The 12,993-nt window shown below is 34.9% G+C and overlaps 1 non-coding gene across 1 annotated transcript; it reads right to left on the bottom strand.

Annotated features, from left to right (window-relative positions):
* Positions 1-12,013: 12,013 nt before the first annotated feature.
* Positions 12,014-12,120, bottom strand: LOC111749773 (U6 spliceosomal RNA). Its single transcript, XR_002784966.1, has one exon. It is a non-coding gene; the product is annotated as a U6 spliceosomal RNA (small nuclear RNA).
* Between the last annotated feature and the right edge of the window lie 873 nt (positions 12,121-12,993).

Here is a 12,993-nt window from a genome sequence, read left to right as displayed (position 1 = left end):
AGGCTCCTTTTTAATTCAGTACTGAAGTCACTTCTGAGGTTCATCCTTCAGCCAAAGATTAGACAGGCCCGTAAAACAAAACAAGACTAAATGGGCACACCAGACCAGGGGCAAGGACAAGAAGGCAGGAAGGGACAGGAAAGCTGGCAATGAGGAACCCAAGGTTGAGAAGGAGAAAGTTGTTGTGGTGTTGTGGGGGTGACAACCAATGTCACAAAACAGTATGTATATTAATTGTTTAATGAGAAACTAGTTTGCTCTGTAAATCTTCATCTAAAATACAGAAGAAAAAAAGAATATTTCAGATACAGGAGAAGAAGAAGAAAAAAAAAAAAGATTCAGTGTGGTGTGTGTGGGTGTGAAGCCAGAAGGAAGGCTAGTGTACCCATCATTACTAAACCAGGACAAGATTTACTCTGGGCATTCAAGAGCTCCATATACTTCATTTCTGGGTATGGTTGTCTTTGCTTTTAATACTGCTTAGGTGTGGTAGTCTAGGCTTTTTTTTTGCAGATTCCTCAGCTTGCAACACCCATATTTTGCTAGTTCCCCTGGCAAATGGTTCATTTTCCTTTCAGACCATTTCTTGGATTGTATCCTGAGGGCAAAGCCCAGTGGACACATCTGGGTTAGCTGTTCAGAATGAAGTTCTCTTTAGTTACTCTGGTAATTAGCCCAAAACTCACTCAAGGTTTTTATATTTGACTTTAGGTTTGAAGATTCTTGAGGGCCCTGTGGAAACCCTGGTGGCATAGTGGTTAATTGCTACAGCTGCTAACCAAAACGGTTGGCAGTTCAAATCCACCAGTTGCTTCTTGGACGCTCTATGGGGCAGTTCTACTCTGTCCTAAAGGGTCACTATGAATTGGGATTGACTCAACAATAATTTTTTTTTTTTCAGGGCCATGTTACTCTTAGCTTAGGCCTTGAAATACAGTATTATCTCCTCCATTTCTCTCATAGTTCAATTTCGTTTGTTTTTTATCTTCTAGGATTTTCTCATAATTTTGAGGCTGATTTAGATTACTTTTTTTGTTTTCTAACACCCTGGTGGCTAAGTGGTTAAGAACTCAGGCTGCTAACCAAAGGTTCAGCAGTTTGAATCCAACAGCTACTCCTTGGAAACCCTATTGGGCTGTTCTACTCTGTCATATAGGTTCGCTATGAGTTGGAATCGACTCTACGGCACACAACACCATTATAATTTTTTTTCATTTATTTACATTTTCCTAGTCATAGAAAATCATCCTTTGGATGGAGCAGATATGTATATAAATGTTCAATTTGATATTGGGATCAAATGTCATAACTAAAAATTTACCATAGAAAACTTAATTTCTACTATGGCTTCTATGTCTTTAATATTCTTATTTTTAGTTAGCTCCCTTGCAGTTTCTACATTCAGGGGGAAAAAAAAAAAACTGTGGTTATGGTAGATGACATTGTAATAACTGGGAAGTTCCCAGTTTAACAAATTGTAGTGCTGTAGTTCTGTCATGTTCCTCTAGGTGATAGCACCTCCACAGGTCCTCTTCCATGATATACTAGGCTTCAGATCAGGAATTCATTATAAGGACAAGTGATAAATGCATGCAAAACAGACTTTTATTCCTACTTTTTACACTGGTAGCTCAGTGCTTAAAGCACTTAGTTGCTAACCAGAAAGGTCAGTGGTTAGAAATGGTCAGCAGCTCCACGGGAGAAAGATGTGGCAGGCTGCTTCTGTAAAGATTTACAGCCTCGGAAACCCTGTAAGGCAGTTCTACTCTGTCCTAAAGGCAACGGGTTTTCCTTTGTTCTAGTTTTCTTTTTCATTAATTCTCCTATCCAAATCTACTCTCTTCAATCTCTACAATCCTTCGTAGCTTTTTTTTTTGTAACTTTTGTTCTTCTTCTTCTTGTTTGTTTTTTAAGAAAGTGATATGGATAGTCATACACAACCTTAACTTTGCTCCCATTCCACAGGCCAGTTGATCTACACTGTCCTGCTATTGTCTTTTCTCCTCTATCCTTTGAACAAAGGGCCCTTCTTCCTGGAGGCCAGCTTACACTTCTAAGCACTTGGTTCTACCTCTTTTTGTCTCAGAGATTTTGCACCATTGCTCATTTCCTCTCTTCCTGTCTATTAGCTTTTTTGCTCAAGTCTCTCCTGTTCTAAACAACTTCTTTCTGTTCTCTAGCTCTTAGTATCATTAATGGCGCTCTCTTTTTTTTCTTTTAGACAAAATTTTTGAGGGACCCAGAATTCATTATGCCTGGTACCTCATTTCTCTACAAACTGTCAACCAGTTGCTGTTTCCAAGCCCATTCAAACTATCCTGGCAACAGAAAGTTAAGCAATGACCTCCATAATGTCAAATTCAATGGCTGAACTCTATTTCCTCAACTTTTGACACTTCCTCTTGGCTCCTTCTTATTTTTCTTACTGTGTATTCCCATTCTTTATTGTGGTATGTCTTGCTAGGCCTGCCTCTTAATTAGTGGTGTTAAAAAGAAGTGTTTTCTTACTTTTTGGACCATCTTACTTACAGTCGAGATTTTAATTAACAACCCTATACTTGTTTTTATGCCAGTTACTTACTTATTGATCTGATATCTATTGTGACCACTATTACCTAATGGATGACCACTGGCTGTAACTCAAACCCAAAGCATCATTTCTCTCCTCTTTCTCTCAATCACAAGTCCTTAGATAAAATTTTCCTAAATCCTTTGGATTTAATTAAGTATATCCCTTCAATGCAAATCTCTCTCACCTACGTTACCATATTGCATTTAAATTATTTTTACCTCTTCACTTACCCATTAGACTATAACCTTCCCAAGAGCAGAGATGGTGTCTTATTCCTCTTTCTTCTACACCCTGGTGGCACAACAGTTAAGTACTCAGCTGCTAACAGAAAGATTGGCAATTTGAACTCACCCAGCTGCTCCTATGGGAGAAAGACCTGGGAATCCACTTCTATAAAGATTACAGCCTAGAAAACCCTATGGGACGGTTCTACTCTCTCATAAGATGTTGTTGTGTGTCGAAATTGGTTTGATGGCATCTAATACCAACAACAAAAATAGTGAGGTAGATAAAGGACCCTTATTAAGGGTGTGTATTTTGAACTGAACAAACTTGTGCATAACATATTGACTCAGGAAAGATGAATAAGCGAAATCTTTTCAGGCTTAGATTTTTAGAATTGGCATGATAAATTGAATAATTTTTAAACTTATTTAATGTTCTGTCTTTGAATACAGATGTTTTAATGATAATATATAATTTTTCTTGAGTCATAATAATATAATATTCAAAATAAAGTGAAATTGAAAAGGGCTTAACATTATTTCTCAATGTATGTATTTAAATAATTTACTTGTAAGGCAGTATAAGATTAATAAATGTCATTTAAAAATTTGAAATATAGAATAAATTTAGTATGGTGTGAACTATCAGTACCATTTTGATAGAAAACAATTGGTTTGAGGCTTAACCTAAACTAAAAACCCAAACCCATTGCCATCGAGTCAATTCTGACTCATAGCGACCCTATAGGACAGTATAGAACTGCCCCATAGGGTTTCCCAGGAGCAGGTGGTGGATTCAAACGCACGACCTTTTGGTTAGCAGCCAAGCTCTTAACAACTGTGCCGCCAGAGCTCCATTAGGTTTAACCTAGCACATATGTGTTTTCCCAGATAACATAATTTATTTTCTTATTGTTTGAAGTTTTGTGAAATAGAGTACAGTATTAGGGGTTTTCTTTCTCCTTTTTTCTACTTCTTTTTCTTTCTTTTTTTTTTTTTTATCAAGGAGTTAACCCACCCAGTGCCATCTTTTATATATATCACCACTGAAATCGAATTACTTTTTAAAATCTAGAAATTGTGACATTTCACAAGACTAAACACTGTAATTCTCCAATTGAAACATTCTCTTGAAATTCATACACACATATATCCCTCCATTTGTTTGCAGTGTTCTATTATCTGTACATAATCTGCACTGTATCTTCCCAGGATAACTAACCCCAGAGTCTGATTGACACCAGAGAGCTTTAGACCATCTCCTTGCTGGATTGACATGTATATTAGGAAAAGAGTTGCTCTTTAATTTATAAGTCTATAGTGTATCATATTTCTATTTATCCTGCGTGTCACTATATTTCACTGATGCTCACAGATGTGCTCCAATAGGTTATGGACTTGTGCCAAAAATGATTGTACTGTCTTTGTTTTTATTGGTTTACCATTTTCTCCAGGGAATTGACTAAGACGCACACTTTTGAGATTGCTGCTAAGTGAAAGTTAATATATGATCCTGAAAAAAAAGTTGAAAGTTAAAAAAAAAGGAAAAATAAAAGCAAAAAGTCTCTTTTTATTTTCTACCTTTAGGTTTTTTTTTTAAGTCTTCCTGTTCAAGTTTATACAAATTAAAAATGAAATATACTGTATGACCCTTATAAGTGTGTCCAAATCGGGAGACCCAAGTGAAGAGTCACTTACTCCAGAGGGAATTATTTTATCCAAAGAATAAATTTGCTGAAATGTGATTATATGGGAGTAGACAGGGTTCTGGCTAAAGAAATAGCTTCTAAAACACTAGTTCTCATATATTTTAGCCTATTTTGGGACACCAAAGATCCCAATGTTGGTTGACTCGAATATTTTTCTTTAGACAGAGTCAGCCTGCTTAGTACTTTTCTAAGCCTATTACTTCTGTGACAACTGAATAATAACTATGCCACGACTGGAGATTTTCCATCTTTAAAATCACTTTTGGTCACTGTGATGATAGACAGGAAGGCTGCAGTCTTTGGTAATAGACAGACCAGTGTTTGTCATCTGGCTGCATTATCAATAGTATACGGCAAACTATTTGATGTTTATTTCCATCAGGGGAAAAAAAATCACTTCTTTCACTAAGTTATTGACAGTGTTAAGGTAAATATTGACAGTTTCTAGTATACAGTAGGAGATAACAAATATTTGATTCACTCCTCCCAATAACAATTTACCTTTACTTGTTATCTAAGACATCGGCTCATTCTGCATCTCCTCTTTGGACCAGGGCCTGGAAAACTGGGAGAATATTTGTGTGTGTTTCATTGGTAATTTTAGATTGTACTGGTACATTATCTCCACTGCTTATAATCATCTCCAATGAGATCAGTTTGTTCAACAATTCTGCAATTGAATTTGAAAAAAAAAAAGTTCTATTGATTTATTTTGCTAAGTCAGATTAAAAAAACCCGTTACCATTGAGTTGATTCTGACTTGTAGCTACCCGACTGGACAGAGTAGAACTGCCCCCATAGGGTTTCTAAGGAGTGGCTGGTGGATTTGGACTGTGGACATTTTGGTTATCAGCCAGGTGCTCAACCACTGCACCGCCAGGCCTCCAATTCAGATATGAGAATAGCCAAAAGCAGCCAATTAATTACTTCACTAAGAATTAGGAGAGCTTTAGTAATACTTTTGAATATCTGCCTCAGGTTAAAAATGGAGGAGGAAATGGAATGTATGGCTAATCGCCTCCGTGAAAAACTGCCTCTTTTGCCATGAGACCAGAAGAACTGGACAGTACTGGCTACCTTTACCGAACATTTTGATCAAAAATTCTGTAGAAGAATACTGATCAAAAGGGGGAAATGTGGAATAGAATTTCAAATTCTTATGGACTTCAGACTTCCTGGAACCATGGGGCTGAATGAACCCCTGTAACTATTGCCTTGTGATCATCTTCAAAACTTAAACCAAAAATATTCCGTGAAGTCTTCCTAAAACCAAACAATAGTTTAGTAAAGAATGTCTGCCTTGAGTATTGTGCTCCTTTAAGATCTATTTAGGGTCAAATTGACAACCCAGAATAGAAACTCAAAAGATTAGATAAGAAACTTAGGAGGCAGTGAGTTTATGTTAATGGGGGAGGAACAACTCAGAAAAGGAGGATGAGAATGGTTGTACAACCTGAAAAACAGTATCAATGTCATGAATTCTACATGTAGAAATTGTTGAATTGGTGTATGTCCTGCTGTGTATACTCTCGACAACAGCAACAAAAATAAAATAAATTATTAAAAAAAAGGAAAATAGGTGTAATGGAGGGGAAATACGGTTGCTGTATTCATTCCCTAATAATTGTAATCAAGAATTAAAAAAATATATGTATATATATATAAAATCTAAAGATGTGTGATATTTTTGCAGAAAAAGAGGAAGAAAATTCTCCCCTAAGGCATAAAATTATTACCTAAATATAATAGGGTTTTTATATTTTAATAATTTTTTGTTGATGTTGTTAGCTGCCATTGAGTTGGTCCCTGACTCACAGTGACCACACCCAATGTGTTACAGAGTAGAACTGCTCCATTGGGTTTTCTTGGCTGTAATCTTTACGGAAGCAGTTTGCCAGGCTTTTCTTCCATGGAGCTGCTAATTTGATTTGAGCTGCCAGTCTTTGGGTTAGCAGCTAGTTGTGAACCACTTGTACCACCCAGGCTCCTAATAAATGTTTTATAAGAAGTAAAATATACATACATAAATGTGTGCATTTAATAATATTTAAAAATATGCATTTATTAATCTATACAGCATTATGAAAAACGTTAACATATAATATAAATATAATTAGTATCATAGCATACCCATTATGTTACTATAAATAACATTTTATGAGAAAAAAACTTTTCCAAAAGTGTCATTGCTTTACTTTTTTGCACATGTCTTTAACAACCGATTAACAGAAGACTGTTTTTAACAACCGATTAACAGAAGACTGCTGGATTTTCATGTCAGCTTCTGCATTCTATGTGTTGCTTTGTTTGGTTGAAGATTATGAAGAAAATGCAGCTTCATGTAGATACATGGTTGGACAAAAAGAAGGTTCTTTTAATGCTGTTTTTAGATAATAGTAGATTATCTTCACTGAAGCTACAGCAAAACTTGACAAGTGATACTATCTGAAAGTTCAGTTAGAATCTGGAATCTGAAACTATTAATAAACTTTTATACTCTGAACACTTGTGAGCGAATGAGAATGAAAAAAGCAAGTGATGTCTTTATTATTATGAAAATAGATTTGACTTTGCAGACCAATTGCAAGAGCCTCAGAGACCTTCAGTGTTCCGTCAACCAATCTTTGTGAATCATTGTTGTATAATATTCCATTTTATGAATATACCTAAATTTATTTATTCATTGTGTTGTTAAGGGACATTTGGATTGTTTATGGAAATATTCTTTTGCCCCAGTGTTCTGCAGTCTCCTTTTGTCATGCTTGGGTTTTTTTCTGGACTTATAATACTTTCTTATTTTAGCCATACCAAAACAACACAAAGTCTTACTTACTATAGCTTTGTAATAATATTCGATATGGCTAATGTGAGTCCTCCAATTTTGACCTCCTTCAATATTTTTTCTCTATTTTTTCCTTTTGATATTTCAATATGTATTTTAGAATAATTTTGTACATTTGTAAGCAAACTCACACATACAAACCAGTTGGAATTTTGATTGAGATTGCATCAAATCTGTGTATCAGTTTGGGGAATATTTATATATTGAGCCCTTTAACTGATAAAAGTATTTTACGTTTATATAGGTATTTTAAAATACCTTTGTAATGATTTATGTTTTCCTTTGTAGAGCCTTTAAAAATATAGGTTAGAGTCATTCCTGGGTATCTTGTGTTGCTTATGGAACTTTTTTTAAATTTTATTTTCAGTTTCTAATCGTGTCAGTATATGCACATACAATTTGTCTCTATCTTGTGAACTTGCTATATTTACTTATTCATTATAATATTTTACTGTAGATTCCTTTCGTTTTTCTCATATCAAATTCATGTCGCCCGAAATAATGACCATTATATTTTTTCTTTCTCATTATTATTTTATTTCTTTTACTTGACTTATTACTCTGGCTAGGAATAACATCAATTAAAATATTAAATAGAAGAAATGATATCAGATGTCTTATTCTCAATCACAAAGAAAAGTTCTCAACATGTTTCAGTTAAGTATATGTTTGCAACAGTTCTTTTGTAGAAAGTTCCTTTGTATTCATATTTTACAAACATTTCTTGGTAATGAATACGAATTTTATCAGAGGACTTTTCAGTACCTCACATTTCATGAGACCTCATCTATATTTTCTTAACATGATGAAGTGCATTGATAGATTTTTCAAACGTTAAAAGAACCTCAAATTGTATGTGTAGGATTTTACACACACATGCACACACACACACACAGAATTTGAATTGCTAATATTTCATTTAGAATTAAAAAAAAAAAACTACATTCATAAGAAAGACTGGCTTGTAACTTACTTTTCTTGTATTGTCCTTGTAAAGTTTTGGTATTAAAACCATGTGACCTTAAACCAAGCTGAAAATTGTTACTTTTATTTATTTATTTAAATTATCTTCTAAAATAGCTTCTGTAAGATTGGAGGTTTTTTTTTTTTTTTTAAGGTAAGGAGGTTAATTGCTTCTTCAATTTCTTTAATGATTAAAAGCTACAGATTTTTCATGTCTTTTTTTATCGAATGAAATATAATATACATACAATAAAATTCCTAGTTCTAAAGTGTTGAGTTTCATGAGTTTTAACAACTTTATACATCAAGGTAACTACAAGTCCAATCAAGACATAGGAGATTTCCATCACTTCAGAAAGTTCATTTGTGCCATTTCATAGTCATTTTCTACTTTGCATAGTAGGACTCAACAGATTTCTCATTTCTATCTCCTTCAATTAAACACACTTGCTTTTGGACTTCATATAAGTGGAATTATACAATATGTAATCTTTTATGTCTGCCTTCTTTCTCTCAACAGGTTTCTGAGTGCATTTATACTGTTGCATTTATGAGCAGTCCATTATTTTTATTGCTTAATATTCCATTGTATGAATATACCAAATTATCCCATTTTCCTATTAATGGGCATTTAAATTTTTCTGTTTTATGGCTAATGTGAAAAATATGACTATGACCATTCCATTACAGGTCTTTTTGTTGTCACATGTTTTCCTTGGGTATATACTCAGGAATAGATTTTTAAGTCATGGGTATGTTTTGGTTCATGGTATGTTTAACTTTATAAGAAAGTTTCAATTAGTTTTTCAGAGTTGTATCACTTTATAATCACAACAATAATGTATGAGAAGTCCAGCTGCTTCCCATTCTCTCCGACATTTGAAAATGTCACTCGTATTTTATTTTAGCTTTTTAATGTGTGTGAAATGGTATCTTATTGTGGTTTTAATTTGCATTTACCTGATGCCTAATTATGTTATGATCATTACTGTGTTATGATGGTTAATCATAAATATTTTTTGTAAAGTGACTGCTCCAGTCTTTTGCTCATTTTCAGATGTGTTGTTTGTCTTTTTACGATTGTATTTTTAATGAACTGAAGGGAAAGAGATTGTATGAAATGAGAAGAGGTCTTTAAATCTCCAAACCTCTATGGCTAGTAAACTGAAATGTGAACATGGACTAAAAAAAAAAAAGCATGCTCAGATGGTAGTGTTGAGTCAGGTGTTGCAGAGAATCAGCTCTCAGGGGGCAAGACTGGGTCCTAATCAAGGAACTGGCATTGGGAGCCTCGCTGGTTTACAGAATTTCTATGTGCTAATCACAGCTAAGTACCTTCTGCTTCTGTCCTTTTTTGAGCAGAAGTGTCTGTCGTGGTAGTTCTATGCATGTTCCACCATTGACTGTTTGATGTGGTGGTGGTGGCAGAAGGCAGGGGCAGATGAAGAGGAATTAGAACCATAAAACTACAGGAGGCTCATCTGTATGTGGACCTTATTCAGGTGATGAAATCATTGACCATGAGTTTGATCCTACATTGTCATTGGATAAGGGTCATGGAGGGTCTTGAGGAAGGTTTTTTTGTTTGTTTGTTTTTGCTTTTACTTGAGGAAGGTATATAAATAATTTGTGGTAGAGGGGCATACTGGTGTAGTTTTAAAAGATAATGGCAGATTATTTAACATGTCTCCCATCAAGAAGAGGGGGTCTACGTCCTCTCTCCTTGAATCTGAGTGGGCTCTGGCTATCCTGAAACCACCGTGTCTGAGGAAGCCCCAGCTACATTGAGAGGTCACATGTATGCACTTTGGTTTACATTCCCAACTGAGCCATTCATTCTTAGAGTAATATCAGCCCAGGACCTAGATATGTGAGTAAACAAGTCTCCGGATAATTCTAGTCATAAACCAATTAGAGTCACTTCCAGCTATTTGAGTCCTCTCAGCTGAGGCCTCAGAAAATGTGGAACCTAGTCATCTCCACTGTGGCATGTTCGAATTCCTGAACTGCAGGATCTGTGAGCAAAATGAAATAATTCTTTTTCACCACTAATTTTGAAATTCTTTGTAAACAGAATAGCGGCAACTGTTAATGTTTAGCTAGACATAATGAAAACCCAAAAAATAATTACAATTGAGAAGGGTAAAATAAAGGACATTCTAAACTATTAATTGAATTATACATATTATTTAACTGGATATAAATTACTACTCAAAGCATGGGTTCAGCATACCGTGTGATCAATAAACTCGACCAACATTTTTCTTTCTCTTTGAATTACTGTAAAATTACCTTTCTAAAGCAGAGTGCCCGGTTAGTTTACTTCATTTAATTTAGTCATATTGTTTATGTCTTAAGTTATCATTTTTACTTTTCTCAATAAAAAAGTACATTATTTCACCATGATGCCATTTTCATACCAAATTAAAGTCTCTTTAAATGGTGAATTATCATTACAAAAATAAAGTTTTGTCTTTTCTACTGTAAAAATAATTAAACATGACTTTTTTTTTATAATGATAGCACTGTTTTTTTAATATAACAATATGGTTTTTATAACAATATGCATGGGATCATTGCTTTCTGCATATTAAAATTGAATGTCATAATTTTCATTGATAACAGAGCACTGAAAAGATAATCAAAATAAAAACATGTGCACAAATATTTTATTGTTATGCTTGCTTATCAAAAAGATTCAGGGTATGCATGTGTAGATTTGTGGATTCCAGCTGATAAACACCAGTCTGCATACTTTATCCCGTGTCTATATTACATGAATCTAAAAATGAATTAGATTCATAAAAAAATAAATAATTTATTTATTTAAAAAAAATGAATATAGTTATTGGGCCTATTTTATTATATTCCTTTTTTTTTTTTTAACTTTTGATGATTTACAGAGCAAATTACCTTCTCATTAAACAATTAATACACACACTGTTTTGTGACATTGGTTGCCAACCCCACAATGTATCAACGCTCCCCCTTCTTGACCTTGGCTTCCCCATTGCCAGCTTTCCTGTTCCCTCCTGCCTTCTTGTTCTTGCCCCTGGGTTGGTGTGCCCATTTAGTCTCGTTTTGCTTTATGGGTCTGTCTAATCTTTGGCTGCAGGGTGAACCTCAGGAGTGACTTCAGTACTGGGTTAAAAGCATGTCAGAGGCCATATTCTCAGGGTTTCTCCAGCCTCTGTCAGACCACCAAGTCTGGTCTTTTTTTGTTCTACATTTTTTTCTAGCTCTGTCTGGGACCCTCTATTGTGATCCCTCTCAGAGCTGTTGGTGGTGGTAGCTGGGCACCATCTAGTTGTGCTAGACTCAGGTGTAGGCTGTGGTACTTGTGGTCCATTAGTCCTTTGGGCTAATCTTTCCCTTGTGTCTTTACTTCATTCTTCCTTGATTCAGACAGGGTAAGACCAGTGGAGTATCTTAGAGGGCTGGTCACAAGCTTTTAAGACCCCAGACGCTACCCACCAAAGTAGGATGTAGAACATTTTCTTTATAAACTTTGTTATGCCAATTGAGCTAGATGTTTCCCAGGAGAATCGTCCCCAGACCTCAGCCCAGTAATTCAGTCCCTCAGGGAGTGAAGCTTCCATGACCCTACTTTGGTCAAGTTGCGCTGGCTTCCCCAGTATTGTGTAGCGTCTTACCCTTCACCAAAGTTACCATTTATCTATTGTCTAGTTAGAGTTTTTCCCTCAAAAATATGGAACGCTTCATGAATTTGCATGTCATCCTTGAGCAGGGGCCATTCTAATCTTCTCTGTATGACTCCAATTTTAGTATATGTGCTGCCAAAGTGAGCACTTTCTATTATATTCTTATATATATTATATTCTCTATGTTCTTATGTATGTCTACTCAATACAAAAATATGTGGAAGTTGTTTTAAAAAATTATCACTGTGGTTGTAAAGATAAAAACAGTACTATTTGCCTTTAATAAATGTTTACTAGGCTCCTAGTTCTGTAGTAAGAGCTTTGCATGAATTAATTAACTAACTTTTTGTCATTCTTATTATCCCTGCTTTGTAAAAAATGAAGCCAAGTCTTAGAAAAATTAACTAACTTGCCAAAAAACACAGAATTGGGTTGTAAATATTAGAGCAGTATTGGAATCCAGGCTGCTGGAGGTTGAAGCCAGATTTTAGCCAGGTGCCTCAGAAGAAAGCACTGGAGACCTGCCTCCAAAAGGTCAGAGCTTTGAAACCCTGTGGAGCGCAGCTCTGCTCTGTGCACAAGGGGTCACCATGAGGCGGAATCGGCTCCATGGCAACGCGTTTGGCTTGTTTTTTTGGTTACTCCAAGGTTACCACTTAATAGCTGTCACACTAATTTAACCTCGTTTTATCCAAAGTTTAACATGCACAAATATACATACAAGTCAGTAACTAAGGAGATTAGTCATAAAGCAAGCGCTTAAACTTTTTTAAAGTTTCTACTCTCCAGTTGTTCTTTTGACTCTTTGTTCTGGCCTTATTTACATTATGGGCTAAAATAAACAAGTACCAATTTTTTTTTGGTTCATAGTTCCTGATATATTGAATTTTAAGTAATTCTTTAAGATGGTAGTAAAAAAAAAAAAAATTTTTTTTTTTTTTAAAAAAGGGACCCTAAATTTCCACAGATTACAATGAATTGTGTTAAAGATTTATTAAATGATTTTCAAAGCCAAATGTTC

This window comes from Loxodonta africana, chromosome 8, assembly GCF_030014295.1.
Source record: "Loxodonta africana isolate mLoxAfr1 chromosome 8, mLoxAfr1.hap2, whole genome shotgun sequence".
Classification (NCBI taxonomy): Eukaryota; Metazoa; Chordata; class Mammalia; order Proboscidea; family Elephantidae; genus Loxodonta; species Loxodonta africana.
The sequence above is the reverse complement of the archived record's forward strand: the minus strand, read 5'-3'. Positions and strand labels throughout refer to the sequence as shown.